Genomic DNA, 6,967 nt, shown 5'->3' with positions numbered 1-6,967 from the left:
TGTTCCAATGCAGAGGTATTTGTCCAGGCCAATAACTCTCTGGGGAGAGATATGTTTTATATATACTGAACAAAAATATAAACGCAACATGTAAAGTCCCATGTTTCATGAGCTGAAATAAAAGATCCCAGAAATTTTCCATACGCACAAAAACGTTTTTCTTTAAAATTTTGTGCACAATTTTGTTTACATCCCTGTTAGTGAGCATTTCTCCTTTGCCAAGACAGTCCATCCACCTGACAGTTGTGGCATATGAAGAGGGTGATTAAACAGCATGATCATTACACAGGTGCACTTTGCTCTGGGGACAATAAAAGGCCACTCTAAAATGTGCAGTTTTGTTACACAACACAATGCCACAAACTCAAGTTTTGAGGGAGCGTGCAATTGGCATGCTGACTGCAGGAATGTCCACCAGAGCCAATGCCAGAGAATTGAATGTTCATTTCTCTACCAATGTCCTTTTAGAGAATTTGGCAGTACGTCCAACCGGCCTCACAACCGCAGACCACCTGGACCTCCACATCAAGCTTCTTCACCATCGTCTGAGACCAGCCACCTGGACAGCTGATGAAACTGAGGAGTGTTTCTGTCTGTAATAAAGCCCTTTTGTGGGGAAATGCCCTCCCAAGCCCATCCATGACTGAGCCCCTGCCCAAGCCCCTGCCGAGTCATTTGAAATCCATAGATTAGGTCCTAAACATTTTTGTTGTTGTTGTTGTTCAGTATATGTTTTATTCACGAGTTATACAAGACTACAGAGTCATTGACATGCGGCTGAAGCTCCTACGGGCACAGAAATATTCAGCCACATCATATGGGGAAGGGGGCTGTTTCTTAAACAAGAAGGGGAGATCTGAGGGTCTGACACTCTGAGACTGGAATGTGTGTTTGTTCCCCAGACCCTGGCTTCTTGTCACAGGCTTTCAGCAGCTCGTCAGAGCCTTACACGCTGCTCATATTTCTCAATTTTATATGAGGGCCAATTGGCTCTGATTACACAAGTCTTTTCCTGTTCTGATGGGCATGTTATACATGCGGATGAACAGATGTGCATGCACTCAGATATGTAAACGTGCACTTTAAACACAATACTTCCACTGTAAGCTGCTTCATGCCATTTAAACAATACAATAGAAGGTCTATAAATGGAGCTTGGATTAATATTTATTCCAGAAAGTCCCCCTTTATATCATAATGTGTTCCACAAACAGAGGTATGTGTGTTATCTTCTTGGTACAATATGTTTATTCAGTCTGAGGGAAAAGGATAATGTAATGATTCATATTCAGCGTAGTGGAGTGTTATCTGTACCATTTGTTCCAACCAAAATACATGTCCCATAAATTAGGGGGGATAAATGCCTCACTTTCAATGATGAGGAAGTGAGTAGGAGGTCGTTACTACATTCATACGTTTAGGAGGAGTTAAGGAACCAGAGCACAGTGTCTGCATCCCAAATGGCACCATATTCCCTTTAGGGCTTTAGCACATAGGGCTCTGGTCAAAAGTAATGCATTATAGGGAAGAGGGTGCCATTTGGGACAGATCCAGTGTCTCTCGGGCTACCATTTAATTTTTTCCCCACCATCTCTTCCCATCAATGAAACTGTGTGAGGAAGGAAGGGCGCCCCAGGACAGACGTATGGAATACAGAGCTCATTTGTCCTCCCTCTCACATGAAAAATGCCTCTTTATGTAGTATGTAGTTGATAGGCCTATGGACTATAAAAGTACCACATTTCCTTTGAGAGTAGTGGGAGTCCACTGAAGACACTAATCAGCTTTCAAAGTGAAAATAAACTCAAAAACTTTTGGGTTAATCTCACCATGTTGTTCCCCCTCAGAAGAATACGATCTGACAAAACGATTCCTTGCGTTCGAGGAAATATATGGGAACATGAAATCCCCGACACAAACCAAAAACAGTGGTGTGAAAACCAACTACATCCAATCATAGACACGTCCGATTGCTTTTATATTGGGGTGATTTAACAGAAATACAACTCTGTGAAATCCTCAAGTTGCACGGTATCCCTGTGCAATATCGACTTTCTCGTAGGATGAGTCTAATAGGCTGAAGCTACAGCCCTTTTTTCCCACAAGTTATCTAAGATCATGTTTCTTTTTTTCCTAGGGATGTCAGGATGCATGACAAAAAATGATGTTGTACCCGATTGTGTTTTTTGATAAATCTGCCTATGCCCATTTCCTTGGGGCTGTGTCAATGTTTACACTTACATTTTAGTCATTTAGCAGACGCTCTTATCCAGAGTGACTTACAGTAGTGAATGCATACATTTCATGCATTTTTTTTTTTCTTCCAATTTTCTTTTTTTTTGTACTGGCCCCCCCGTGGGAATCAAACCCACAACCCTGGCGTTGCACACACCATGCTCTACCAACTGAGCCACAGGGAAGACGTTGGGCCCTTCTGGCCTGCGTGGAGAGCTGAGTCTCCAGCCTTCATTTGTATTCAGGTCGGTGTGTCTGGGGGGGGGGGTTGTGACTTCCAGATCGCAGACAGCAATGCCCGAGCTAAGCTTCCTGTTGGCCTTGCTTTGCTCGGGCTAAGCCCTCCATCGAAGGAGCAGGGGTCCCACCTCAAAGGATTGTTCCCTCCCCTTCTCCATTGCGCTGTCTTCTGTACAGTCGAGACTCAAGACAACGGTTATCGAAAATGACAGAGAAACCACCATTACACGGATGTAAACATTACATCACTTGTGGGGTCTCATTTGAAACCCCTGAGGCGCCGATGAAAATTTGGCTCCTCATGCTGAAAGTTCCAAAACTCGATCCCCAATGAGTAAATAACAGAGTGCCAAAGTACTTTCATTAGGGAGAAATGAGCGGTTTCAGGGTGAAAGACCAACCGACACAAAAGTCATCCCAGATGGTATTAGCTAGGCTTAGGATATTGTCTTCCAGAGCGATCGCCACGCCTCGTTGCCCCATTTGGCTGGGTATGAAAGAGATCCAGCCTCACTGGCATCCCCCTGATAACTGGCTTCCTGAAACTTGCGTTGCGTGAAATAGGCCCCTCTGTCCCAGATGTTCTCCATCGCGTACCATCCCTACACAGTCACCTTGCAAGACGCTGCCTCGTCTTTCTGTCAATATCTCTGTCAGAACTCAGGTGGGAAGGGAAATGCTACTGGTTCCGTGAGTCACTGCACCCCCCCCCCACCAACTGAGGCAGAGGATTGCATGGGTTCAAAGTGTAACCAAGGCAACAGGGTGTAACCAAACCCCTCTAGTTGAGGAGCATGTGGGAAGTCTGACAGGTTCACACTTCTCTCTGGATTGTTTCTCTACGGAGGATTGAGAGTGAGAACTTACCCAAGGGCTTCCTACGGTAGCTATAGCTATCGCAGGGGGCTGAAGAGGGCCAGCATTCTCTCTCTCTTTCCCTGCTTCTTTTCATGCTCCAAACACTTGAAGATCTGAGACGGTGGCTGGAGACATGGTGGAGGGGTGTAACCAAGGCAACCGGGTCAGAATGCAACATTATACATGGGGTAGCTGCCTGACAACATCTCAAACAGGCTGCATAACCTTGGACTTGGGGCAGCAGCTTTGAGTATAGAGGCAGACTTCTGCCCCACTGTTCTCAAAATCCCTACTGACCCATATTCACCACATACATTACACAACTATAAACCTACCTGTTTTGCAGTGTGCCACTACCTTCAAGAATTTGACAGAGACACATATTTGACAGATAGAACACCATTCATGTTTTATTCCAGTTCGAAGAGACAACAATAACATCTTCTGTAAACAGAGCTCTGATGCTGGACAGTGGTGTGAAGCCCTTTGAGGTGTTGATAAGGTGATTTACTGGGTTGTCTCTAACCTGAGAAACTCCCTGTTGAACCAAGACGTCCATTCTACAAAGTAGCCTCCGAACCCCATCCTCTCCAAATATTATTCCCGGCCCTGACACATGTTTATGCACTGATGAACCTGGGGCCAGGGGGTTGAGTACTACTGTGAAGCCGGAGTGTTGAGTACCGCTGTGAAGTTGGATGTGAAGCCACCTGCATCCTGGAGCTCTTCTTTTCTGGGAGGTGACTGACTGACTCCTCTACAGTTGTTAACGCAGCCTCCTAGGCGGTGTCCCAAATGACACCCCATGCCCCATATGGTGCACTACTATGAGCCCCGGTCAAAAGAAAGACACTATATAGGGAATAGGGTGCCATTTGGGACATCTCTAGTATCAAGGGCTGCTCTGCTCCGCCTTCTGATACCTAACCCTCTCCAGAAATCCGAGAGCTCTCTTCAATGACCCATGTTTGGATACGTTGAGAAAAGAAGCAGTGGTTCGCCCCCCACTGGAGAAAAGACTAAAACATTTACAAAAAGGTACTTCAGCAAAAGGGCAGACTGAGGCCATGACCATATACAGTCATTGGATGAGGAACGGGAGCAGCAAAATAACTGACTGCTTTCTTACTGTACAGTATGTAAAACCAATGCAAGAATGCAAAAGTATGCAAATCTACCCAGCGACAAGGTTCATTATGACATACTGTAAGTACACCCCTCTGACACTTCACACCAGAGAACAGGAAGCCCTGTCTGAAAGCCGAAATGCCACGCACAGTAATCCACTGTGCTGTAACCTGTTAGCAGCGGTGCTGAACACCTGAATGCTGTATAGAGTGCCTGTTAATGCTTACAGCAGTTATCCACAACGACTACAGCAGTTGTCCACTGTTTCACCCACACTGTGTCGAAGTGACTCACACCTACACAGGAATGTTCCGACTCTCTCTCTCTCTTTCCCTCTGCATCTTTCTCTGTATCTTTCTCTTTCCTCTCTTTGTCTATCAATCTCTCCTTCTCTTGATCTCCCTCTCGCTCTCTCCCTCTTTTTTATTCTCTCTCCTTCTGTCTCTTACTTTGTCCCCCCCTCTCTCTCTTCATCTTCTTGTCTCCCTCTCCTTCCCTCCCTCCCATCCCCCTTTCTCCCTCTCTCCCTCTCTCCTCTCTCTCTCTCTCTCTCTCTCTCAGTCAGGAGCTGATGGATGCCTGTGAAATGCCTGAAGCCCCTCAGTAGAGGAGAGTAAATCCCTGGTGACTCACAGAGGGGCATCCCATTAGAACAACACCTGTGCACTGGCAGGTACAGTGTCACGTGTCCAATAAGTGATGCAGCATGCTCAGTAGTCTGTACTCATAGTGCTGGGGATGGGTACCATATAGACTGTCTTCAAATACATCAAAGGAATTACACCTGTGCCTATAACCTGTGGAAATGAACCAATCTGTAGGGTTAGCTTTGATTCCAAAAAGTACCTCAATGAATGCATCATGACATGTTTGGTGGAAACATTAACATACAGTAACTATACATCAAATATTCCAGTAAGTCTTCTGTTTGATTCCAAAAAAATGATCAATATCTATAACTTATAGGTGGAATTAAAAGTCCCTGCAGTCTGGCATTCATGCATGCGGCAGTGGAATCTTGCGTCTGTTAGTACAGGCGTGAAACAGCTGTCCCTCTCCCAGTGTAGTGAGGTGACGTAGTGTGTTCCATGGCATCGTCTGTCAGAGCCTGTTTAAATCTGAGAAGGCTGAGTCACAAATGGCCCCGAATTCTCTCTATAGTGCACTACTTATGACTAGAGCCCTATGGGCCCTGGTCAAACGTAGGGTGTTATATAGGGAACAGGGTGCCATTTGGGATGCGCTTTGAGAGAGTGAGTTGGTCGTCCTGCAGTGTCCTTGGGTCTGTTGCCTGCGTTCCCTAGCTCCAGATGGGCCGGGGTGCAGCAGGTGCTGCAGCACGTCTCTGAATGACGTGCACTCGGACTCCAGAAGCCTTGCTGCTCTTTCTGGGGCCAGATACCCTGCACTGTACCTTCGAAACTCACACACCTGTGTGCATCAGGGCACATACCATACTATGCATCGGGGTACATACTGTGTATGAGAAAACACACACGTGGTTTCCTACAAATGTGACAATGATGGCATTATTTTAGTATGTAGGTTTTGGCCATCCAAATATGTACGCACGCACATAAGCACAAAGAAAAAACACACACAGTTTTGAACTATGAAGAATGAGTGTGTGACAAACATTCTTTATGGTCCTTAACATCAAAACAAAATGTACTCTCTCCAAACTCTTACGTAAAGCCTGCAGTTTCCCCTCAGCCTGTAAATCCCTCTCTCTCTCTCTCTCTCTCTCTCTCTCTCTCTCTCTCTGTGTGTTGTGTTTTCTCCATCAGATCCCCATGGAGGCTGGGAAATGAAGAATTAAGACAAGGGCAAGAGAAAACAAAAGACGGAACGAAGTTTGAGAAATACTGCAGTCTTCGATAAAAGTCTATTTTCTCAACACTTCGTCTCCACAGAATATGATCATTTTCCTTTAAATGCAATAATGTTTTTGTGCTGAAATGAAAACTGTAATGTATGGCTTAGAGTTGTAGTTATGAGTTTCTCATATGAGGCTTGTCTCCAGAATGACTAATTGAATGCTTGTAAGAATTGTTGTATGCAACCATCAAGACCAAGGTTCCTTGAGGGACTCTTTGCTTGTCTTTCATAGACATTAGCCTTGTCTGAATATAGCCCTTGTAAGTGTTTGACCATGCTTGCATTATTTCTCATTCTACTGAAGAAGGTGTTGTACATGTTTTTGCTAAATAACTATTCACAATTTCACTTCACTGAATTAATAAACAACTTAAACAGTTGTAGAGCCCGACCGATATGGGATTTTTGGATACGATAACGATTCCGATTTTAGTGGAAATATTAAAAATATATACACCGATTTAACCATGGCAAGGTGACCATAGTTATTCCCTCCGTAAGGCAATCAAACAGGCAAAATGTCAGTACAGAGACAAAGTGGAGTTGCAATTCAACAGCTCAGACATGAGACGTATGTGGCATGGTCTACAGACAATCATGGATTACCAAGGGAAAACCAGCCACGTCA

The 6,967-nt window shown here is 44.9% G+C and overlaps 1 long non-coding RNA gene across 1 annotated transcript; it reads left to right on the top strand.

The window, feature by feature from the left end:
* The first annotated feature begins 5,020 nt into the window (after window positions 1-5,020).
* On the top strand, window positions 5,021-6,719 carry LOC123730940 (uncharacterized). The gene is made up of 2 exons (XR_006762428.1): window positions 5,021-5,134; window positions 6,249-6,719. It is a non-coding gene; the product is annotated as an uncharacterized lncRNA (long non-coding RNA).
* Window positions 6,720-6,967: the final 248 nt, after the last annotated feature.

Source organism: Salmo salar, chromosome ssa27 (assembly GCF_905237065.1).
Source record: "Salmo salar chromosome ssa27, Ssal_v3.1, whole genome shotgun sequence".
NCBI lineage: Eukaryota > Metazoa > Chordata > Actinopteri > Salmoniformes > Salmonidae > Salmo > Salmo salar.
Note: the sequence above shows the minus strand (reverse complement) of the source record. Positions and strands in the feature narration are given on the sequence as shown.